This window comes from Hylobates moloch, unplaced genomic scaffold, assembly GCF_009828535.3.
Source record: "Hylobates moloch isolate HMO894 unplaced genomic scaffold, HMol_V3 SCAFFOLD_14, whole genome shotgun sequence".
Lineage (NCBI taxonomy): Eukaryota > Metazoa > Chordata > Mammalia > Primates > Hylobatidae > Hylobates > Hylobates moloch.
This window is the reverse complement of record NW_026652289.1, coordinates 24,497,661-24,523,289: the sequence shown is the minus strand read 5'-3', so window position 1 is coordinate 24,523,289 and position 25,629 is coordinate 24,497,661. Positions and strand designations below refer to the sequence as shown.

The following is a 25,629-nucleotide window of genomic DNA, read 5'->3' as shown; positions in this document are numbered from 1 at the left end:
CATGCCATTGTGGTACTCAGTTTGATTATACCTGAGCCATCATGTGTCAAATTACTTTTGTGTCTCAGAAACCAACCTCCCTCCTTCCCTCCTTCCTTCTTTCTTTCTTTCCTTCCTTCCTTTCTCCCTCTCTGTCCCCCTTTCTTGTTTTCATTCTTTCTGCTTTTATTTAGACTTTGAGGCCCTGTTAGGTGTCGTAAAGAACATTCTGTGCAGTTTGGAAATGAGCCAACTGTGAAAAACACATATCTTGCCACTACCCTTACTATACCACTACCAACATGTATGCGCATACTTCTGTCCAGGTTGATCCTGCTTTAGGATCATATTTGAATAAAAAGAAAATGAATATAAATTAGTGAACAACTTGTGTTAAGTGTATCAGTTGTGTTTATTATACAAGTATGTACAAGTGGGGTAGGTGGAGAACATGTTGAGGTGGAGCCTAATAATCAGCAGCATCATGAGCTGCATAGTTATGGTTCCACCTCTGTTCAAGGGTCCGTATTTAGCCTCCATGCACTGGCATGACTGTGTTCTGAATGACCCATGCCCATTCTGAATGAGTAATGTTCACTTTGATTGGATGATGCCTTGCTTTACAAGTTGTTAAATATTTTGAAATATCACCGCCTCCTCTGCTAGGTGATATTGGGCAAACCAATTACCTCTCAACCTCAGGTTTTCAACTGGGAAATGACATTTGAACTGTAGAGTCTCCAAAGTCTCTTTCAGTCATTACAATCTATCATTTAGGGCTTAAGTACACACAGCAAATAGGAGTAATGATCAGAATGAGGATGTCAGAGAGTAAAGTTTTCAGAATATTCTAACAAAACTAGTGGTTTAGGAAGGTACAATATCAACTCTTTTTTTATGGGAGCGTTTTTATTGTTTTTTATTTACAACTTTTATTTCAAGTTCAGGGGTACATGTGCAGGATGTGCAGGTTTGTTACATAAACGTGTGCCATGGTGATTAGTTCCACAGATTGTCCCATCATCTAGGTATTAAGCCCAGCACCCATTAGCTATTTTTCCTCATACAACATCAACACTTAAACTAGCAACTGAGAGGAGATGTTGCAGGGTCTTCTGGAGACTATCTTCTCAATTAGTTGACTTGGCACATGGAGCTGGGATTTCCCTGGTTTTGTAAAACCAAGCCTAAAGAATATAAAAACTGATGTTAAATATGCTCTTATTCTACAAACTTGCCAAGCAAATTCTGCTTTCTTGAAACAGAGCTGCAGAGCTGGAAATTTCCAAAATAATGTCTACATTTTCATTTTTAATTTATTAGTTTTCCTTAAACAACAGGGTGGAAATTGACTTCAGCTGGTTTAATTGATACGGTACATGTAAAAACACTTTAGTAATAATATAGGTACACTAAGCAAAGGTTAGTAAGGTACTGTTAGCTGCCATAGTATCCCATCATTCTTGGTTCATAAATATATGGTGTATCACATCTACTATATTACAGGCATTGAGTTACTTCTTGAGGACACAAATAAACTACTTGCACTCATATCTTTTTCTCAGAAGCTGCTTCTAGGAAATCCCAGCATAAATTAATACGTGTGCATGCATGCACGTGCACACACACACACACGTGTACATGCTAATACGTTGAGGGACAGTGTACAACAGTAGGACATTATGGGCAGCTGGAGCACCATGTACAAAAGCATATAAGTGACAAATAGAGAGATGAGTTATTGGAAGATGTAGTGTTTTACAGAAAAACTAGAGAACACAACATATACAGGGAATGCTAAGAGAACATTCTGTGTTGGATGATATGAGCAAGAACTTAAATAGACTTGTACAGCTCATTAAAAGTATTTTATAATTTCTCATGAAGGGCATTGGAAACACATTGAGAAAGGCTTTTCCAATCAAAGGTACTAGCTTAGGTACAAATCCTATTGCTTAAAGAAGTTTTGTATATTATTTAAAAATAACAGAGAGATCTGGCCGGGCGAGGTGGCTCACGCTTGTAATCCCAGCACTTTGGGAGGCCGAGGCGGGCGGATCACGAGGTCAGGAGATCAAGACCATGGTGAAACCCCGCCTCTACTAAAAAAAAAAAAAATACAAAAAATTAGCCGGGCGTGGTGGCGGGCGCCTGTAGTCCCAGCTACTCGGAGAGGCTGAGGCAGGAGAATGGCGTGAACCCGGGAGGCGGAGCTTGCAGTGAGCCGAGATCGCGCCACCGCACTCCAGCCTGGGTGAAAGAGCGAGACTCCGTCTCAAAAAAAAAAAAGAAAAAAGAAAAAAAAAAGAAAAAAAAAAAAGAAAAATAACAGAGAGATCTAAATAGGCTAATGGGAAGATGTTAGATGAGCAATGTATGGATACCACAGTTATTATAATTGTTTAATATTCATTTTTTAGGTTTATTAATACATATCCGTTACCAGTGGGGGAAAAAACCTAAACTTTTGCTCTTTCTTCTCTTCTTCAAATCCTGCTACACCACTGCCATGGAATCCCCGTCTAAGTCAATAGCAGCTCCATGCATCCAGCTGCTGGGGATAAGAAACCTGAAGTTATCATTTATGTCTCTCTTTTACACTCCATCTATAATGGAGTGTAAAATAAAATTTTATTCTTTCTACCTTCAAAATGTAGCAGAATTTAATGGTTTCTTGCCACTTGCACTGACTCAGCCTGTTTCAATCTCCAGTATTCCTCTGTCTGTGTACAAGGGAATGGTGGCTTGGACCAGTAACTTTGGAGGCCAAGGACAATCGCTTGAGGCCAGGAGTTCAAGACCAGCCTGGGTAACACAGCAAGACCCAGACTTCATCTCTAAAAAACTAAAATTAAAAATAAATTCTTTTTAACAAGTTCCCCAGCTGCGATCCATGCCTTTCAGTCACTTGTCAACACACTGAAACGAAACCTGAAGTCACGATAACATCATAGTTGACTTAGTTTTTATTGGAGCAGAGCACTTTCTCCAATTTTACTTTTCTTTACACCCAACTTAAGTTTTCTTAAGCTGTTCAATTTCTTTTAAACACCTAGCAATTAGATATTGCTTAAAAGTTAATGTTATATGCTCCTCTTCTCAAAACCCATGAGTCATTCCCCACTTTACTCAGTGAAAGCCAAAATCATTACAATTACCTACAATGCCCTCTGTTTCTTTTTATCTTCATTCCTGCTATTCTCACTCCATCCCAGCCACATGGGCCTCCTTGCTTCTGTTTGAACAGACATCTCCCAATGTTAAGGTCTTCCGAGATGATCCCCATCATGGGGTCCATGATGTTCTTTTGGCTAAGCCCTGACTGTTCTTCACGTTTATGTTTAAATATCATTTTTTATATAAGTATTTTGGAGTAAGACTTAAATGACAGAAAATCAACACATTAATTTTCTTAAATAACTCTCAATATTATTCTCCTTGGGGGATCATTGTGTTGTAATTATGCTTTCATGCTCTTTTATTAAAGATACCTGTGGAGAACTTTATCCTTTCCTTCAGAAGCCTGCCATATTTTTCAGTCAATCTTTGATAGATCTTTAACTAATCATTACCATTATTAGAAATGAGTATAGATCTGGGATGTAAAATGACTAGGGAAGGATTAAAAGAACACCGACCCCCAATTTTAAACATACCAGCATATCTTTTTCCTTTAAAAACCACACATGATATTTTTGGATTAAAATGAATGTATTTTAATACCTTTTTATGGAGGGACCTCTAGGAACGTACAAACAAGTTTAGAATCTGGGGGCTTAACAAGATATATGATTAGAGATAGCCATGTAAGACTACCATGAAACTCTACTCATTATTTTTAGTTCAACAAGCAAACTAAAAACTCACTGTCTGTCCAACTAGTCATAGTTTTTTATCATTTTATTTATGATTAAGTCATAAAACATTTAACATATATCAAGACCTGAATTTGGTTTATTAATAGATTAAATTGATATAACCTAACACTGCACTTGAATTAACTTAATTCCAATAACCATAAACTTGGCCTGTGTGATTTCATTTATAACCATTTTTTACCTTGTTAACTCGGTGTCCTCTCACTAATGTGGATCAATGGCAATGTATGGGCATATTACCTTTATAAATTCATGTATTTTTTCAATGTAGTAACTGTTTGGTAATTTCTGTAAACCCTTTCCCCTTTCTTTAAATGAAATTGGAGAAATGTGGAATACAACTCCTTTATGTAAGCATATCTTCGAGGGCAATATACAAGAAAGTAGGAAAATATCCTAACCCTACTTGGATGCCCAGTGCTAATATCAATCTCTGTCATCACAGTCTTGTGGGATAATTGTTCATAACTTTCCACTGCGTCACTGAGATAGGCTCATGTCAATTTATACCACCTAATATTCCATGGCTGTGGGCTAGCCACCATCTTTCACACCTCATTGAGTTCCCATCAGACTGTAAAGTACAGTAACTAAGTAATCTCTTGCTCTCACTCCTTTTTGTTAATGTGCTGCACACTCTGCCAGTGTAAAGGTATACATGAACTGGGGTTTTCTCTAGAAACCAACAAAGAACAAACCACTGCTCACATCAGCTAAACCACACTGTAAGCAATTGCTTGTCTCCTAATTATAACTATAAAACAATATTGGATACACTGGGTTTTAAATGTCTGGCCCAAATTCAGATATCTACTTAGTTTTGAAAAATTACTAGGACAGAGCTGGCACTTAAATGTTTTTGAACAATACCATAATACCATAAAGATATTCTTAAGCCGAGATTTTCTTTTTCTTAAATGAAGCAGTAAGCAAAAATCTCAGTGTACCATGTAAAATGAATTAATTTTAGCATGGTCCTTTGAGTCTATTTTAAATATTATATCCATTTATAAATGGGCTGCTGAGCTGATGGGAAAATAAGAAATGGCCTCCTAGGCATTCAGAAACAAAACCAAGAATAAAACTCAGCAGCTTTGGTTGAAAAATAAGATGTAGTACCTCAAAATAATTTCAAAATTTAGTATGAGAAAAAAATTGTTTAGAAGATTTTGAATGAAACATGCAAAATTGGTCTTTGGAATTGTTATGAACCTATATTATGAGTATAGGTAGTATATATGAGTATAATAGTATACAGCAGATATACTATTACCTGGACTTTTTCTCCATAATCTTACTGTCACACCCTTAAATCTCTGAGGCTGACATTTCTGGAGGGAGGATTCATGAATATCCTGCAGAAGCAAGAATACAGAAGAAAGATTACCTACTTTCAACACAACACTAATAGACTCTTGACATTCTGTTTCCAATCCTCCAGGCACCCTCCATTCCCAATTTCTCTGCTCATAATGTCTTCATTCCAAAATTAAGTTGATACTGCCCCAATTCCCTTCCCACTTTTTACCTAATTATCTACCTACAAAAATATGTTGGAACAACAAAATATAGCTACAAGGGAAGCACATACACATATACAGACACACACACACACTCCAACACCCTTAGGTAAAACAAACATTTAGAGAAACTATGTTATTCTCTTAGGTTTTAAAAGTAAAATGAAAATCTCTGTTGGTTTGATTTTGTTCTCCTGAGAGTTTTCCAGAGTGGTTAGCACATCGTTCACATTTAGGAATCAATATTATTTATGTTATTGGAATCATACTAAATGTTAGACATTGAAGATGCCATAGTCAGTAATGGAATACCAAATATAATATCCTATCAAATGGTCCTCAGGGAACTGATGGTCGCAAGATAGTCTATTCAATTTTTATTTCTTTATTATTATTATTATTTTTAAGAGACCAGGTCTCACTCAATTGTCGAGATTGGAGTGCAGAGGTGCAATTACGGCTCACTGCAGCCTTGACCTCCTTGGCTCAAGTGATTCTCCTGCCTCAGCCTCCTGAGTAGCTGGGACTACAGGCACAAATCCATGCCTAGCTAATTTTTAATTTTTAGTAGAGATGAGGTCTCGCTATGTTGCCCAGGCTGATCTGGAACTCCTGAGCTCAAGCAATCCTCCCATCTCAGCCTCCCAAAATGCTGGGTTGACAGGCATGAGCCACTGCACTCACTCCATGTTAATTTTCCGTTTGCAGAATATTTTTCTTCCAAATCAAAAATGATGACTATTATCTTCCACCTACTCATACAGTAATATTTGTGCCCTAATGAAACATACAAAACAAGATTTAATCTGAAAAATATCTGTTCAAATATTTGAAATGTACTATTATTTCTTATATTAACTTTTCTTTTAAGCTGATATTCACAATTCAGTGAACTATTTTTATGAAATATTTCCCTCTGAGTTCAGCAAATTAGTGAACCCTGATGCCATGTTTAATCTTTATTGCCAAATATTTTTTCCTCTCTGTACAGTATCTAGAACTATGTGAATTATTTTTATTATTTATTGTCTCACTTCATACATTGAAGTAAGTTCCCTGCAAAATGAAAATCACCTACTGTCTTCATGATTGACTCCCTAGTATATACAACAATTCTTGGCGCATAGTAGATATTCAAGAAATAGCAGTGAAATTAATGAATAAACAGATGTATTGTGTAGCTCCAAATGATCTCAGCTCACTGTACACTTAATATAAAGCTCTTATTTGATATGTGATACTAAGCCATAAGAGGATAGGGAATTATTTTAAACCACTTAGATAGTTTGCAGCCAGGTTTGTACTAAAATGCAAGCCAGTTAACTAATTCCAGTGCTTCCTGCCTTTTTCCTATACAGCCTCTCCCCTGATAACCAGAACCTGCATAATCTCAGTTAAAATATGACATGTGTAATTAGATATGATTCCATATATCATTTCATGCAGCCTGAATAATAATCACTGCTATGATTGCAATATTTTTTATATAGTCTTCTAAAATTTTGTCAGTTTTCTTTTACCAATTTATGTTCTTGTTGCCACATACTTGTGACTAGCAAACACGCCACGATTTTTAACATCATTTAGAGTTTGTGCATTTTCACACTTCATTTATCCCCATTAAGATGATAGTTGTTAGTTTCAACCCATGTTTCCAGGTTCTTGAGATAATTCTAAACCTTGATTCTGACATCTATGATATTAAGCAGCAATTTCAGATTTGTGTTAACCATAAACTTGACTAAAATGCATCTTTGCTTAAGGATGCAAAAGGAAGTCTTGAGGTCTAAATTAGATCCACATAAGCATTTTCATTAGCCAGTATAGGCTTTTTAAAAAATATATATGAAGGTGTATTAATTTCCTGGGGTTGTCATAACAAAGTACCAAAAGCCAGGTGGCTCAAAATAACATAAATTTATTTGCTCACAGTGTGTAGGCTAGAAGTCTGAAATCAAGGTCCCAGCAGGGCCATGATCAATCTGACTGCTCTTAGGGGAAATTCTTACTTGCCATTCCTAGCTTCTGCTGTTTATCTGCAATCCTTGCCTTCTCTTAGCTTGTAGACACATTAGTCCACTTACATGGCCATCATCTTCTTCCTGTGTGGCTTCAAGTCGTTTTCCCTCTGTGTGTGTCATCTCGTGTCCCAGTTTTCCCTTTTTATAAGGATACTAGTTGTATTGGATTGGGGCTCACTTTAATGATCTCATCTTAACATGATTATCTCTGTAAAGACCTTGTTTCCAAATAAGATCACATTCTGAGATATTCAGCATTAGGATATTATAGGTAGCAAAGACACTATTCAACCCCAAACCAAAAGCATTTGGATTAGTGATTTCTACACAAAGTGGTAGATATATTATAATACTCATATTATATGTAATATGTCATATATATCATATATGTCATACATACCTGTTCTAAATGCATGATGTCCATATATATGCACACATATATGACAAGATTTGTGTGTGTGTGTGTTAGTGCAAAGTTTTAAACTTTCTAGTCTCCATAAAATTCTTCTTGCTTTGGCAAAAGCCATCAGTTGGTAATTTAAGGTAGTTACTCAGGACATAGTATCTTATCTGATTAATTTTTTTTTTTTTTTTTTTGAGATGAAGTCTCGCTCTGTTGCCCAGGCTGGAGTGCAGTGGTGCAATTTTGGCTCACTGCAAACTCCGCCTCCTGGGTTCAAGTGATTCTCCTGCCTCAGCCTCCCGAGTAGCTGGGACTATAGGTGTGCGCCACCATGCCAAGCTAATCTTTGTATTTTTAGTAGAGACGGGGTTTCGCCGTGTTGGCCAGGATGCTCTCAATCTCTTGACCTTGTGATCCACCCACCTCGGCCTCCCAAAGTGCTGGGATTACAAGCATGAGCCAACGCACCTGGCCTTGATCACCTTATTTTTGAACTCAGTCTATATGACTTCACTTTATATATAATAATATCACAAATCCTAATGCTTCTTTTCAGTCTTGTAGCAGATTTTGAAGTGGGGCAAAAAGAGGAATCCATTATCATCACAGTGCTGGAGTACTGATGTGACATAATGTCTAGTAATGTTTTTATAGATCCAATAACATCCAACAGAAAACACAATTTTGTTTGCATGACTCGACTTGAGAGAAAAAAATTCATACCTTAGTGTGACTGAATCCAGATATTTTCCAGTTAAAATAAGTCATTTCTCATTTTACTTATTTATAGCTTAATATTGGAAAAAGCAGAGAGCATTAACTTGCATATATGTCTCAGTTAAATATATAGTAGAAAACAGCACACTCGATTAAGACCTTTCTATTCCTCTTACCAATGGTACACATGGGAAAACAATGGAAAATGGAGCATCAAGTCCTAAATCTTTTAAGCAGAATAATTTATTTGTCTAATAAATCTGTGAAAAGTATTTTAAATAACATATGGGTTACCATGGGATTTACTGTGATAGGATAGAATATAATAATATATAGTGGAAGTCCTACTTGCTAGAAACTTAGTTTAAATTCCAAACATATTTACTTACCTCATATCTATTAAAATCAAAGTGCCAATCTGTGATTCCCACTCCTGGCAGGTGGTTCTCTGTCACAGTGTTCAACAGCAGCATCTACTGGCTGCAACGTCCACATCTAACTTCTTCTGTTGCTTGGATTTCTACTGTTTGGTATGTTTCAAATGTTATTCCAGGGAGTGGTTTGAATAGGAAGGCTGGATTACATTGGGAGAAAGAAGAGACCATCAAAAGGTCTTGAAAGCAGATTTCTTTAATAATTTAATTTTTATTAGGTACTTAGAGAAAACAAAATCTATCCATTCAGGGTTTCCAGAGTTTCATTGCTTGAGCCATACATGGAAACCAGCTTGTGGATAGTTGTCCATCAGAAAGCCATTTATGATTACTGTCTCAGAGTAGCTACCTTATTGAGAGATATGAAACGTAGCTATACATGGAAGGAACAACAGACTTTATAGAAATGATTAAAATCAAAATACATTCTGTCATATAAATTTGTATTTAAAGGATATACTTTACTATTTAACGGTGGTTTTCACAATGAGCACAAAATTTGGGAGAATTACTCATAACTTTATTCTTTTTCGTTTTTTCAGAATATTAACTTTGAGTTCCAAACATAAACTACACAAATTATCTAAAAACATAATTGGTACCTTTTGATATGGTACCTCTCAATGTACAGAATGACTGCACTGCCCTCTGATTTGTATTCCCTGCCAACACTCTTATATAATCAATAGCTTTAAAAATTTTTAATTTGGATATTCAGCTTGTTAGATTCCAACCTTTTGCTTCATTGACATTCTTTAATAGTGAACTTTCATTTGTTTTAGGCAGGATGAAATGAATTTGGCATATGACTTTAGCTTTAAAAAATTGTATTTAAGGAGAATAAACATAAGCATTTAATATTCTGGAGTTTCTTACTACCATAGTGTAATTTTCATACCACACATATATAAGGTTTTCCTTTTCTACCAAGTTATCATATAGTTAGTTAATTCTGATGGTTTTAATAAAAAGTTACAGCAATAGATTCATTGTTTATTTTAATATTATAAATGTAAATTACTGGAAAAGTTATTTAATTCACAAGTGATCATTGGTTTACTCATTTATACATTTTAATGTATAAAAATTTGAAATTTAAAAATTGAAATTTGAAAAATATTCTTTTTTCAAAAATAGAGACATAGGTCTCACTTTGTTGCCCAGGCTGGTCTCAAACTCCTGGGCTCCAGCAATCCTCCTCTCTTGGCCTCCCAGATTGCTGGGATTACAGGCATGAGCCACTGGGCCTGGCCAAGAAAATTCTTACATACCATGTTTTGGGTCAGGTGCTGCCCTACGAGGCTAAAATATTAATTCATTTAATTATCTAAAAACCCTAGAATCTCTGGAATAATTCAGATTAATTTTGCTCAGCAAATATTCCCTCCCTCCTCCACCCATTGTGAATGAGTATATGATCTAGTATATGATCCCTCCCAACTGAAACTGGGCTTGGCTTTAAGACTTGCTTTGGCGAGTACAACACATTGACCAGAGAAGAGATCTTCAATGTGCTTGCATGTTTTGGCTTACTTCTTAGGTTTTTATGATATATCAGTCACTGTCCCTGTTTGGGCTCCAGAATAAACAAATGAAGACCTGGTCCCAACCTCTAAGTTCAGAGCCTAGCCATGCAGAGCCTTCCAGCCAAACCCATCCTAGGTCAACTAAACCTTGTGTAGAATTTCACTAAATATAACGTTAATGGTGCTTCCTGGTCATTTGGCCTCAATATTACAGTGAAACAGCAAGCACAAAAAAAGTTATCATTCATATAGGTATGATTGACTCTGGTTATCAAGAGAACACTGAGTCATTGTGACACAATAGGTGCAGGAGAGAGGATTGTTGGAACTGAGGTGATTCTCTGGTAACCTTGGCATGTCTATGTCTGGTAAAAATCATAAGAAATCATAGTCTGACAAGGGCATGGTAATCAAGTTCTCAATTCCTTGAGAATGAAAGTCTGGGTTGTCTTATGAGATGGGCAGCCCAGAGCTGATCAAATATAGAGGAAGAATACATTGAGTATTACTGATAGCCTTAGTACCAATTTCAGCAGTGGTTACTATAGATTGGCCTGCTACTTCTCCTTTCACTTTTTTCCCCCTTAGAAATTATGCCTCACCACTCTCACAAAGAAGCATTGTCAGCACAGAGAGAATATATTGTGAGACAAGTGGGTATAAGTGGGGGTATAAGGGATGAACTCGTCAGCACACTAGCATTAGTGTGGGATATTCATTACAATTGATGAGCCAATATTGATATACTATTAGTTAATAATAAAGAATTATTATTTGTTATATTTATTAGTTACTAATAATAAACCAATTGATTGGTTTATCAATTGTAATAAATAAAGTTTATAGTTTACATTCAGGTCCAATCTTTGTGTTGTATAGTCTATGGATCTTGACAAATGTATCCTGACATATATCCACCATTACAGTATTATAGAGAATAGTTTCACTGCCCTAAAAATGTCCCTTGCTCTGAGTGTTCAATTCTGTCCACTGGAACCCTTGGCAACCACTGATCATTTTACTATCTCTTTACTTGTGCTTTTTCCAGAATGCCATATTGTTGGGCCCACCATTTCCTTATTTTTAGCTGCTAAGGTTGCTATCACAATGAGTTCAGGGACTCGAGTGGTGACACCATTTATCCTGAGTTGTAGAGTTGGCTCCTCATGGTGCGTCTTTGGTCTTTGGAGGCTTGGTATGAGCCATTGTAGAAAACTGGGAGAATCTTTCTTTTATCTCTAGCAAGTAAGTTATTTTTAACTTATTAACTGGTTTTATAAATCTTTAATATTTCAACAGCAGTTGACAACCTGAGCAGCTTGCCTCTATGAAAACAAATATTGAATATATATAAAATATATGTGTGTGTATCTATAAATCCACTCAAAATTATAAGTAGAAAAAAATTACAATTAAGAGTCATAGGGAATAGGAATAGGATCCACTACACATAAACAAATCAGGCCTTTAGATTTGCTGCAAATACTGCTTTGAAATTTATTCTTTTCATAAATATGTAAGTTAAATTTATTCTTTTCATAAATATGTAAGTTAAATATTATGATTATAATATTTTTCCTAAAATATATGTTTCATCAATATTTCCTGAGGGTTTTCTCCAATATACCCTGTAGCTACCCAGCTGAAATGGCTATGGTCATCCTGCTACATGTAAAGTACTTTAATTTTTTAAGTGGTCTTATGTTGTGCTACTTTAAAACATAATTATTATTTTTATTGTTACTTTATCTTCACATTTGGAAAAATATAACCAACAAAACGTGTACCTCTGTCTAGTTTCTTTTCATTAGTATTATAACCACAAGCAAAGAAAACAGATGTTTTTATCACAAAAACATTTTGTAAATATGCAAGACCAAGAAAGCAACAATAAACATGCTGTGCGGTTAGCACCATTTTCTCTAATCCACTAAAGTCAGTTATCCAAGAAAAGACCTGTTTATGCTACTCCTATATTGCTAGGGCAGTTGCTGACTGATGACTTATGATCAAGAAAAATTAATTTTCTCTTGTAATACTGAAATCCCCAAAAGCATGAGTTTTGTATCAATGCCTGAATTTCTGAAGTCATATATTTGGAATAACATGTAATATGTAATTTGAATTCAGTTACTCCAAACATTATCAGTTATTTTCCAAGAAAAATATGTACATTGCATTTGATATTGCCTAATTTCTGAAATTGGTTGAGTCTAAAATAATAATCTCAAATATGATTTTCTAACAAACATGTAAAATTAGCCGCAAGCTATATGAACAATTTTATACACTATAATCTTATTAGGGGAAAAAGTTTTGTCTATATCATTTTGATTGCCTTTGGATAACAATTACATGTTAGAAGGCAAGGTCTAAGGTTAGCAAGGTATAAGTTACTAATAAAAAATTGTGATGTAACAATTTGAATAAAAATTTAAAGTATGAAAATTAACCATTTTTTTGATACAATCTATACTTCACTTTGTGAATAAAATCCACATCCATCATATGCAATACTTTTACACACAATGTACCAACCAGCAATCAGCGAAGAAATATGCCATCTCTTTATATTTATTACTAATTTTCCTGAAAACTAAACCCCTTTCAGATTATAAATTTAATAGTCTACAAATTTATAGTGTTAAGTACACTTAATATTTCCTTAGGAAAATTCTTAGAAATACAACTATCATCCAAAATTTGATTGAATATTTAAATATTTGGTTCACTTGGCGAAGAATCTTTCCATAAAATCTTCAGCAATTGAGACGCTTTCCAGAGATCTAAAGACTCCTGATTCCTCCACAAATATACCGATATTTAGCATTATTATTCTTCAATTAGATTCCAACTTAAGAGATAAACACATATTTTACGTTTAGCTCAATCATATTTTCTTTGATTAGAATTTGCATCTATATATTCTGTATATGATTATACTTGTCTATCTATGTATTTATGCATCTATTAATCTATCTATCATCTCTCTAGTCTTCATTGCAAAATGCATGATAATACTTCCCACCCACTTGTATCTTCCAGTGCTTTTTTTACTATTGATTTAAATTAACTCCTGCATTAGTGATTAAAGCTTTGTATGTCATAAATGTGTCTCTTTTCTTCTCAATTTTTATTTATCTTTTAATTTTGCTTATTTATTATTTTTTAACGCTCAATGTTAAAATATTTGTTTGGCTAAATCAGTCAACCTCTTCTTTTATAGTTTTTGTGTTTGGTGGTAAACATGAATTTTAAAGCAAGAGTTTTTCTTTTCGATAAACTTTTATTGAGCACTTACCTTAGCTTAGGAACACAGGGAGTCAATTAAGTGCTTGTCCGGCATGCAATTTCAACCCAGTTATGGAGATAGAAATGCAAATGTACATCCACACAACATTAAGAAATATTTTATCAACAGCAATCTACCAATAAATGCAAATTGATATGGTGCAAATTGAGAACATATGTGCTGAGAATAAAGGAATGTGTAATTGAATGGAACTTCTCAAGGGAGGGAAATTAGAGATAATAAAAATCCAAGGCCTTCAGAATTTTTATGACATCTTTTTTTCAGTGATTCTTCTATGCATCTATGAATTATTCTACTTTGCATATATTTGAAGAAGCTGGAACTTGCTATATACATTTTATATATTTCTTCTAGGACAAGAGGAGTTGAAGTTGATATGTTATAAATGCTTAAGCATAAATGCAATTTTCAGCATTATTTTTCTGGGAAATTGAAAATGAGACAGGAATGGTTAGGAAATAAAAATTAATTATTTTCTTTACTAGCCATGAATGCACTCTACACCTTCAAATCTAGCTATGCCTTCCCACCCTGTTGCCACCTAGTTACTTTTGAAGTTTCATTTCAGAAGTAAAGGTATAATAAGAGAGAAAATTATGGAAGTGGTGATAGTATTGTGAGGTTATCAAAGGAATAACAACCACAAAATAAGGAAATAGAACTGCTTATTTTCACTTTTGAATACATACATAATAATCTAGTTATTATTGGAAGTTTGATGCTCATTTTGAGTAGGAATTGAAAAACCTCAATTTTGGAGAAATATGTTAGTGAAATGTTCTCAATACTTTGTAGTTAAAACTTGGTTTTGTTCTAATGCCTTAAAATGACTTCCTGGGAGCTGTTTCTGCTCTCTCTGTCTCTCTCTCTCTCTGCAGTTGTCCTCAACACTCATCACTGATGTAAAATGAAAAAAGGAAGAAGTGATGACCTTATAACCCTGGTTTTCTTTATAGTTCCTGTGTCTGCAGTGCATTTTACCTTCTAATTTTCCTAGAGTGGAATTTTGAATGATCCAGTTCTAAGCATAATTTTTCACTTCTACTTGAAATATTTCTCTTGAGTACTTAACTTCCATATTATTCTGGTGAGCAAGACAGGCCACACGAGGGAAAACCCTCAAGTGCATTCATGTTCCTTTCTTAAACCAACAAAATTCAAATCATGTTTTCCTTCCTTGGGAGTGAATCTAATTACTCCATACTAAGGTACTTGCAAAGCAGAACTTTTCAAGATAAAAATTTATCCAGAACCCATAAAACTCCTTTTTTATATTTACATCCTTTCTTCTTTCTCAAAGTTCATGGTCTACAGTTTTTTCTCCTCTTCCCCAAACACACAATGAAAAAGTGAAAAAAGACTTTTGTAACTATGAGGTTGCAAATTCACTGAAGAACCAAGTCATTATTCATTTCAGCATGTCTGTTTTGTGATGACTAATGTATGCAATTCCATCATTACCAATAAACATTGGTCCCATGTTGAATTTTAGTTTTTTATAAGATAGTATGCAAGAGTAAAACAATTCTCAGTTAAGGAAATAGAAGACTAACGTTCCAAGAAATGAATATAAATAAATTTTAAGAAAAACGTTCTAATTTTTGAAAGTAATGTTAGTGTAGGATCTGTGTATGAAGTTATAGAATAAACAACACTGGAATTGTTATATAGGGTAATATACAAATATATAGCCCTTAGGAAAAAGATAAAATATTCCTGCTCTTGGCTCCTGCTGACTAAACACTATTTGCCATTTTGGTCTTATTTCTGGTAACTAAACTCTTGAAATCAATGGTCCATTTAATTTTAACTCTTTTCTGTTTCTGAAAAACCCTACACCTGCCCACCTACACTACGTTCTACCTAGCACACTTTTTTGTTTCTCTTGAATTATTTAGTTCTTGCTTAACCTATTAGTTTGGTATTTCAGGATCTTGAGCCTTCAAATCTGGGTCGGTTCCCATTCCCATTGCACCCTCTGGTGGCCATCTCCATATCCATCTTAGTTAATTAAGCCAATTTTGATTAATTCCATATTCTCACACTGGTGGCAGGTTGGTTCAGAAAAAGGCAACTGATGCGATTCTAACCAATAGAACCAGAAGTAAATTCTACAGGAAGCCGCCTAAGAAATATTTTCTTATTCACAAAATAGAGTCGCAGGAAACTATAGTATCTCCTCTATTTTCCAAAATGCATTATTATTATCACTGTTGCTGCTGCTGTTGATGTTGTTTAATTTTGTTTTGTTTGACATAGTTCTGCATCTGCTATTACCATAGTTATAACAGCTTAAGGTTAAAATTTTTTAAAATGGAAAACAGAGACATGAGAAGAAAGTCTGTTTCTGTTCACTTTGTGACATCAATGAATCAGCTGGTGTTAGAGATCAACTTCAGCAGTCATTTTACATTTATTTTGTCCATCCAGAATCTGAATTGCCTTCTATGTTTGCAGAATCTTCTGCTTCTTAAAAAACAGCCTGAAACTCGTTATGAAATCTGAAACACCTTATATTCACTTTCCTACCACTCCTTGTGTTGGAAGACATTTCTCCATGGATTTCTTGCATTCCTACATAGTGTGAGTACTCTGAGTAAAAGCATTTACAGCCAATCTTTGTATATGGAAACATTCCAAGACAGTAAAGTAGATTTTTTTTGGAGGATTTTTTTTACATCTCAGGGTAGCAAACATAGAAAATCCTTTCCCTTCTCCCGCAAAGATATTTGCTTATATTCCAGATTAAACCGAATATTCCAGCCTCTCTTTTTCTCTTTGGAGGGGTGGATTGGCAAGACATCAGCGGCCCTACCTAAAATCAGAGTTTCCTAATTTTGAGGATTTTTTTTTCTGTGATGTATTCCACTGAATGTACACATAACATCTGGCTCTCATTGTGTTGCCCTGTGTGAACTGATATACAGAGAACCAACATAAGAGAGATAAACGGTCTTTGTTTCTGACTAAGGAGTCATCTGTATTATATTAGCCTGCTAAGGTTATATATTCAACAAAGCAGCTACTGTCATAACACTTAGCAGAACGGATTCAGCATGGCAGCATGGTCTGTGTTTTCTGTGGCAGACTCACTTGGTAGTTTACAATAGAGTAACATCACAGATCTTTCACCGTCTTAGACTTCATACTTAGAATCAGTGTACTGTCACATGACTTTGAATTCAACAATTGGCAGCTCTTGCCCTATATTTTCAACTGGAAATATTGATATGAAAAATCATGTACCATGCTGAAATTATAAACACATTGGTTGAATTCTCCAGCATCCATCGGAGGTTATGTCTGCAGTGCAGTCTGCCCACACTGTGCCTATGGGCTTTGTCAGCCCTGGGGATTCTAGTAAACGTAAGTCAGCTCATGTCACTCCTAAGCTCTTCCCTACCATGAGAAGAATTTGTTATTCTCAATAACACCTATTGCAGTTTTGTTTACTTCATTGTATAGTTTCTATGTTCCACACTGGAATGCAGTCTACAAAAAGGAAGGGATCATATATCCCTCTGTCAACACATGATAGACTCTCGAAACTATTTCTGAGGAAATAAATATCAGGAATTTGAAGAAAAACGTTATTGATCTTTAACATTTTTTGAGGAAATTATCTATTGTGAGGAGTGTATAGATACTTTAGCATCTATAAATTAAAATTTTCGCTCCAATATCTGAAGAATAAGTAGAAATGTGATTATAAAGAATAAAATATAACAATATAGAGAGTATATAAAAATGTTAGTACTAAAGTGCCAGTATGATTAGCAGTTGCATTAGTTACCTAGCTGCACATAGATTATTCAAAAACTTAGCATCTTAAAACAGTAAACATTTCATTATCTCACACAGATTTTGTGGCTGAGGAATCCTGAATGGGTTAGCAGAGGAGTTCTGGCTCCAAATCTCTCATGCGGTTGTCATGATTTGGTTGTGGCTGCTGTCGTTTGAAGGCTTGGCTGTGGCTGGAGGATCGTTTTCATGATAGGCTCACTCCCAGAACTAACAAATTAATCTGCCTGTTGGCAGGAGTACTCAGTTTCTCATCATGTGGACCTATCCATTGCAGTGTTGGAGTGGACTTAATCATAGTAGCTGCGTTCCCCCAAAGGGTGATCTGACAGAACAATACAATACAAAAATACCTTCTATGACCTAGCCTTGGAGTCATATTCTGTAATTTCCATGGTATAGTATTGGTTACACCATTTAGCTTGATTCCACAATGGAGGGGACCTAGCCAGGGCCTGACCACCGCAAAGTGAGAATGGAGGGGGGCAACAATGGAGGCTGCTTACCACTGCAATAATGCCAGTCTTGGAAGTTCCACCTCCTACCAAGGAAAGCGTAGATCTTACAGGCTCTGTTAAGCATGTTTGTATTAATTGACAAAGGGAATGACAAGGACAGGCCAAATAATGAGACTAGTGGATTTAGTTTTGTGATATTATGTGAGATTTTTAATTTCTCTAGGCATTATTTTTCTTTCATTCCTACTTAAAAGAGCTGTTATGATAATCAAATTGAACATGTTTTGAAAGACTTGACAACTCTAACATAGTAGTAGTATGTACATAGTATTAATTATTTTCATCATCAAGAACACCTCTTATCCACACGATTTCCAGCAGAGATAATTTAACTGACATGGACATTGAATTAGTACTATATTCTTGCCACATGATTTTTTGGATGTTAGCAGGTTATATGTATGATAAACTTCCTTCCTCACATACAGTAAGTGTTCATGGTACTTATTTACTAATTCTAATCCCTAGCAGATGTTTTCATTAAAATAATCATAGTGAAAACTAATATATGACCATTGATTAGGAGCAGCCATCATGTATTTACATTTTGATCAATATCAGAAGAATTGCATAGACTTTCATAAAGCATGTTGAAAAGAGACCTTAAGGTGCATTGTATAATTTATGGTACGCTACAAAGAATATTTTTTCTCAATTTCTAGAAAGTGTCTGAAGAAAGAGTATCTGGGTAGAAAATCATTTGTTTTGGATAAACTTCTATCTCACAATATTTACCTTCCAATTTGATCTCTTTTAGAAACTGTTACTTGAGCTCCATTTTTCCCACTTGGTTACTTAAGTTCTATTTTCCCTACTGTACCAGGGCCAACTGAATCTATTACAAAAGCCCCTTAGCATTGTCTTCTGATTCTGTTGTCAAACTTCTTGTAACCTCAAATCATTAATACGTTTCTGAATTTTTAGTGAGAATATTGCTCTACATAGTTAATTAAAATTTAAAAGTACACCTAAACTTATGCCTAATATGATATATATCTGTATCTATCTATCTATCTATATATATATATATATTTTAAATTTCAACTTTTACTTTAGATACAGCGGGTACATGTGCAGATTTGTCATGTGGGAATATTGCATGATGCTGAGGTTTGGAGTATGGATCCCATCACCCAGACAGCAAGCATAAGCATCTGATATTTTGTTTCTAACCCATCCCACCTCTAGTAGTCCGCAGCATCTGTTGTTCCCATGTTTATGTGTATGTGTGCTGAAAGTTTAGCTCCCATTTATAACTGAAAAATGTGGCATTTTGTTTTCTGTTTCTTCCTTAATTTGTTTACAGTTACAGCCTCCAGTTCAATCCATTGTTGCTTCAAAGGACATGATTGCATTCTTTTTTATTGTTGCATAGCATTTCATGGTGTATATGTACTACATTTTCTTTATTCAGTTTACCATTGATGGGCACCTGGGTTCATTCCATGTCTTTGCTATTGTGAATAATGCAGCAATGAACACATGAGTGCATGTGTCTTTTTGGTAGAATGATTTTTTTTTGGTATTTTTTATTAGATAGGTAGATGTAGATACAGACATAGATATACATAGATATATAAAATCCAAGTAATGGGATTGCTGGGTCAAATGGTAGCCCTGTTTTAAGTTCTTTGAGAAACCTCCAAACTGGTATCCACAGTGGCTAGGCTAATTTACATTCACACCTACAGTGTATAAGTGTTCCCTTTTCTCTGCAGCCTCTCCAGCATCTGTTGTTTTTTGACTTTTTAATAATAACCATTCTGACTGATGAGGGATGACATGCCATTGTTGTTTTGATTTGCATTTCTCTAATGATTAGTGATGCTGAGTATTTTTTCATGTTTGTTGGCCACTGGTATGTCTTCCTTTGAGAAGCATCTGTTCACGTCCTTTGCCTATTTTTTAATGGGGTTATTTGTCTTTTCTTTGTTGATTTGAGTTCCCTATAGATTTTGGATATTAGGCCTTTGTTGAAGGCATAATTTGCAAATATCTTCTCCTATGCTGTAGGTTGCCTGTTTGTTCTGTTGATTGTCTCTTGTGCTGTGCAGAAGCTCTTCATTTAATTAGGTCCCACTTGTGTATTTTTGCTTTTGTTGCAATTGCTTTTGGTGACTTAGCCAAAAATTCTTTGCCAAGGCTGATGTCAAAAAGAATATGTCCTAGGTTGAGGTCTGGGATTTTTATAGTTTGAGGTTTTAATATATAAATCTTTGCTCTATTTTGAGTTAACTGTTGTATATAGTAAAAAGTAGGGGTCCATCTTCAATCTTCTGCATATGGGCCAGCCAGTTATCACAGCATCATTTATTAAATAGAGAGTCCTTTTCCTATTGCCTGTTTTTGTCAGCCTTGTCCAAGATCAGATAGTTGTAAGTGTGTGGCTTTATTTCTGAGTTTTCTACTCTGTTCCATTTGTCTATGCGTCTGTTTTTGTACCAGTTCCAGGTTGTTTTGGTTACTGTGGCTTTATAGTATAGTTGGAAGTCGGGTAGTGTGAGGCCTCCAGCTTTATTTACAAAGGTATTCTCACTCATGTCTTAAGGTACTTAAGAGTAGATATTCTAAAATATCACATATATTTTAAAGATATTTGAAGGTCTTTAATTGCTACTGTTAAAAGTACAGTGATTGTGTTTCTAATATTTAAAACATTAGCTGTATTAAAATATAGCAGATTATCTGAATTTTTTTTCTCAATTTGAATGGATACCCTCATGCAGACCAATGGCCTATGTAAATTTCCAATTTTATATTGAAGATATTTGGGGCTTAAACCTTTTATCCTTTTATAAATTCATATAGCTGAATTTAAAATTTTTACATGATTCCAAATACATTTGAAAGGAAAATTCAAAACTGAAGTGTTTAATCCTTTTTTAAAAAAATCACATTATGTCTAACATCTAATTCACTGCCTGTGACTATTAGGTATCTTCTGGCACTATAATATTCCAGGTTGTTCCCTCCCACTGAAAATCTGTTCTCATATTATTTTTCCCAGATAGCAATGATATTTCATTTTTCAAAGTTCAATCTTGTTTTTTTCTCACAGTTTTTTAAAATAAAAGTTATTCTTCTTATAAAACTACTTAACAGTTTACCTCTATCTTCATAGTTAACATTTTATGTTGTCTGTCTCATAACTAATTAATTAAAATGTGATAAAAATGCCCCCAAAATAAAACTATTCAAATACGTGACTTGAAGTAACAAGAAAGAGGACAAACATTTAAATTTTCTTCAAAGCAAATTCAAGGTATGCACTTTGTATGATTTTCTATGTATTCAGTAAAACACTGCTCTATACAACTAATTAAACATTTCACACCATGACCTTTCTTTGTGGTATTAATCTATGTACTAAGAGATTTAATTGGATACTGGGTCAAGCATTGGATGATGTATAGAAAAACATGTTATTAAGCTACTATTGCCCACACAAAGAAATTCATGAAACCAAACAAACAAAGACATCGATTATCTAGAAATTTCAGGTTAAAAATGACCTTATCAGTTTTAAATAATAGGTTTGTTTTCAAAATTAGGTTGACTTCAAAGTTTTAGATATACTGGCATTATCCTAATTTTAATGTTGGTTATTCATAGAAAGAGCCAAGACCTATTTTTTAAAAGGGGTTAAATATGTCTCATATGATATCTTCAGATTTCAGGCTCTATTATTACATTTATGAAGTATATTGCAATTATCTATTTCTGTCTACTCAGCTAAATGTTCAGCTCTCAATGTCTATTCATTTAGTATCGCCTATGTTAAAAATGCAAAACAGTTATTATCATTCAATTAAACTGTTCTACACTTTCTAGAGGCTGATTTCTAAGCAAATAAGATTACTAAAGAATAGTAGTCATTCAAGGTTAGAAACGGATTGTGAAATTTAAGTGAATTTCTTACTTATATATGAGGCCAATTTTATTAGGCATTTTTCATGGTCATATGGCTTATTAATAGAAGGCAACCTTAAGTATATCTCAGTCACACAACAAATTAAGTACCATGCAATATTTAATTGGTGGTACTCATGGGGTGTAATAATAAAATTAACTTTATTTCTGTCTTCCATCTTAAATCTCTCAGTCTGGATTTTCTTCCCCTTAAACAAACTTGAAAAAGTAGAATGACTCCATGGCATTTCTGATCACAATTAAATAACAAAAAGTCCAACAGCCATTTAATAATAGAAACACAGTTTCAATTCAGTAATTAAAAACATCCAGTATATTAATCGACACTACAATGATCATGCAATGATAAGACTTCTTTTTTCTCAGCTAAATCCAGCTGTAATAGTTGTCAGCAGCTTTAAGGTAGAGGAGGCATCATGTTTTGGCCCTCATTCATTACTCGTTAATTTTTCTTTTTCTACTATTGAACCCCAAGGGAACAAAGAGATTGGAGAGAAGAGAGGTGAGGAAATCACAGAGTTTAATTCACTGGTGCTTTGTAAGATGGCTTTGCATTCTTCTCATTATTAAATATTTAAAGCTTATTCTTTCACAGGTACTTTCCTGAGTCCTTTGCTGAATTCTTCAATTGTTAAGACATGGCCTCCACTTTTCCCTTAGCCAGCTGCTATGGTTTGAGTGTGTCCCCCAGGTTTCACATGTGGAAAATTTGGTCCCTGATGTGGTCATTTTGGGAGGTTGGGTCTTTAAGAAGTGATTAGGTCATTAAGAGGAATAATGCCACTCTCTTGGAACTAAGTAATTTCTCACAGGAGTAAATGAGAGCAGATAAGTTACCTTCTCCAGAGACCAGATTAGCTACCTTGAGAGAGGGTTGTTATAAACTAAGGCCACCCTTTGCGTTTTGTCCCTTTCAAACACACCCACTTCCTTCTTTCTCTTCTCTGCCATATTACAGTGAATTATGAAAGCCCTGGCCAAAAGCTCCTGCCATGCTTTTGGACTTTCCAGCCTCCAGAACCATAAGTGAAAACAAGCCTCTTTTTTATAAATAACTGATTGCAGGTATGTTGTTACAGCAACAAAAAACAGGAAAAGTCAGCAACCACTTCAGATTTTTATTCTTCAGTGTCTGCTCCACAGGGGTCCTACTATTGCTGGGGTCCTACAACCATAGCAGACTGTCTCTTGGGCTGACTTTCCTATGGTGGTTGCTATTGATTTCAGGAACCACACATCTTTGGTCCACTGTTTGAGAGTAGTGTAGCTGCTTTCAAGTTTTTAGGCCCCCTTTCTGATGACATTGATCACTACTTTCCACAAGTGTGAATTAGAATTTCATTGTCTGTGCCCTTCTAACTACATAAAGTACAATGTAAGCTCTAGGAACGACCTAGTTAAAACCTTATATGGTCTGAATATTTGTGTCCTGCAAAAGTTGTATGCTGAAACCTAATCACCAATGTGACGATGTTAAGAGGTGATTAGGTGATGGCAGTAGAGCCCTCATTAATGGGAATAGTATCCTTATAAAACTAGGCCACCAGAGCTCCTTAGTCTTTTTAGCTATGGAGGACACAGCTGGAAGGCACCATCTATAAATCAGAAAGCAGGCCCTTGCCAGACACCAAATTTATTGGCACTTTGTTCTTGGGTTTCCTAGCTTCTAGAACTATGAAAAATAATATTCTGTTGTTTATAAGCTACCAAGTTTATCGCATTTTGTTATAGCAGCCTGAACCAGCCAAGATAACAGCCCTCTGACTAGGCCTAAGGTTAGATAAAGAACCTTATCACCTCCTCTATACTTTTTTTTCAGTGGGGAATAGGTTAAGCTCACAGCACTTCCTGAAAATGTGTCTCAAAACTCATCCTTTTCTATCCATACTCTCAAACACTTCACATCATAGATATGAACAAGGGAACCATTTATCAGTCAACAGCTTTAAATCTCCATATGGACCAGCAAATCTTTTTGTACTTTGATAGTTTAGCTAAGAGTTTTGAGTTTAGCTTTTTGTTATAGGGGCTACATATTAGACATTATCATGGAGATGCAATTCTAAACACAGATAATTATGGTATCTGTGCTCATGGAGCTTAGTATCTATTAATTGAAGGGAAATTAGACATTATTTAAATAATAATAAAGTGTATAAGTATGGGAGGTGCTTGGAAAGGGAAGTGAATGTTGTTGTGAGGCATATTCTAAAGATGTTTGGATGAGTAGAAGGATAAGTGGAGCCTTCTCTAGGTAAGGAAACATTTCTTTGAGATTTGAATGTTGAGAACAAATTAATTCCATAGCAGGAAAAGTGGGGTTTAGGGAGAGTTATGAATAACATCTGAGGCAGAGGAAACTTCTCTGTAACGTTTTAAGTTGTGACAGACAGAACAAAAATGGTCTATGGGGCTTGTTTGAGAGAGCAAGGAGTTCTTGCGGGAACCATATGAGGACTGAGATTTTCACAGAGAGCAGAAAATTATGCAGGGCACAAGGGGCCATGTTAAGGGTTTATTTTTTTGTCTTAAATGCAGTGCAAATGCAGCAAAGGGTTCTGAGCTGAGGGTAGAAGTTGAGGATGAAATTAATATTTTGAAAAGAGCCATTGGTTGTAATTGGAAAAAAATAGATTTTTTTTTGTAGAGAAGCATGCAGTCGTGGATGAGGAAGACAAAGAGGCAACTGCAACACTCTGTGTGAGATTTGTTTCAACTAGAGTGAGATAGCAAGATCTTGCAACTTTACCATACAGCTTATAACCTCACTTTCCCAGCTTTACTTTTTAGACTGTCTGGTTGCCTGGTTGCTAGAACAGACACATTTTTGACAAGGTTTAGAGGGGCACATTTTATAAAATGATAGGAGGCAAATGTAGCCCACCAGTGAAAGTCTACCTAATGGCTGATGCAGATAGTTCCACTGACTCTGTACACTTCAGGTTCAAGTATCATCTATGGTACTTTACTAAATTTGATATTGTTTAAATATTAAAGGAGATTTACATTAGATAACTACTTAAAAACAAACTAAATGGGTGCTACCTTTATCTTCATGTCTTTCTTACAAAATGCTTGCATGACTAATAAGGCAATAGCATGCATAGAACAACTCCTTAGTGCAAAAGAGTGTATCTGCAGTGATATTTTGGGCAGTTTCCACTATCCACTCTTAATCCTTGCAGAAAAGGGCTTTCATGACATGGATGCCTTCTATTACTAAAACATTCTGTAGTCTTCCACTAGTCCTCACCCCACAGTTTATACTCCACCTTTGGTAAGCTATTTTTGTTCCCATGACCCACCGTGTAGTCTCATGTTGGTAGAGTTTTCCAAGTCTCTTGGCCTAAAAACAGGTTGTGTCTCTCCCATTCTCTTGGATTTAGATTTCTTGTTCTTTAGCATTTAGCTCAGATGTCTTCACAATCAGGAAGCCCCAATATCTCTTGTCACTACTCCAATTCCAACCTCAAAGCAGGTTTAAATATCCTCCTCTTGTCTTCTCTAAAGCCCATTAAAGTTTTATTCATTTCACTTGTCACGTGTAATTAGAATTTTCTCTTTGAATATCTAATTTTCCTACTTCAAA

General features: G+C 35.1%; 1 long non-coding RNA gene across 3 annotated transcripts; it reads right to left on the bottom strand.

The window, feature by feature from the left end:
• Positions 1–2,411: 2,411 nt before the first annotated feature.
• LOC131381236 (uncharacterized) lies at positions 2,412–17,909 on the bottom strand. Of its 3 annotated transcripts, XR_009209847.1 has the most exons (5): positions 17,649–17,909; positions 8,908–9,092; positions 5,131–5,212; positions 2,624–2,824; positions 2,415–2,533 (listed from the first exon to the last, which is right to left on the bottom strand). It is a non-coding gene; the product is annotated as an uncharacterized LOC131381236 (long non-coding RNA). The 3 variants fall into 3 exon arrangements; XR_009209846.1 differs by lacking the exon at positions 2,624–2,824 and having other exon boundaries at positions 2,412–2,530; XR_009209848.1 differs by lacking the exon at positions 2,624–2,824.
• Positions 17,910–25,629: the final 7,720 nt, after the last annotated feature.